Below are 503 nucleotides of genomic sequence, written 5' to 3' on the forward strand. Positions count from 1 at the left end.
CTATAATTTTTCTTTGTACACCATATACCAATGGTTCCACGTAGACTTAAACTTTTTATCATCAACACAAAAAGATAAAATGATACTTCTAACAATTTTGATTTGATTTATGGTGGCAAATCAGAGCTTTATGATGATAAAACAAGGATAAACACCTTTTAAAACTCTCTATTGATATTAATAAATTATGCCCCCTAATATCATTACTTTTACTTTGTTTTTAAATTGATTTGTCCAGTCTCATTTCTTAAATTCTAAAAACTATGAAATACAGAATCGTGACTGTAATTAACAATTTTGTATTATAAATTTGGAATTTGCTAAGAGAGTAGATCTTAAATGTTCTCGCTACAAAAAAAAATAGTTAATTAGGTGAAGTGATAGATGTGTTAACTAACTTGATTGTGGTAATCTTTTCATAATATACATCAAATCATTATGTTGTACACCTTATACAATTTTATTTTTCAATCATACCTCAATAAAGCTGGAAAAAATAGAAA

The 503-nt window shown here is 25.8% G+C and overlaps 1 protein-coding gene across 1 annotated transcript in view; it reads right to left on the reverse strand.

Annotated features, from left to right (window-relative positions):
• The window catches only part of LRRC49 (leucine rich repeat containing 49), a 178135-nt gene that overhangs the window by 66500 nt on the left and 111132 nt on the right, over positions 1-503 (reverse strand). The gene's annotated exons all lie outside the window — the stretch shown is intronic.

The sequence above is a fragment of the Propithecus coquereli genome, unplaced genomic scaffold, assembly GCF_000956105.1.
Source record: "Propithecus coquereli isolate 6110/MARCELLA unplaced genomic scaffold, Pcoq_1.0 Scaffold155, whole genome shotgun sequence".
Classification (NCBI taxonomy): domain Eukaryota; kingdom Metazoa; phylum Chordata; class Mammalia; order Primates; family Indriidae; genus Propithecus; species Propithecus coquereli.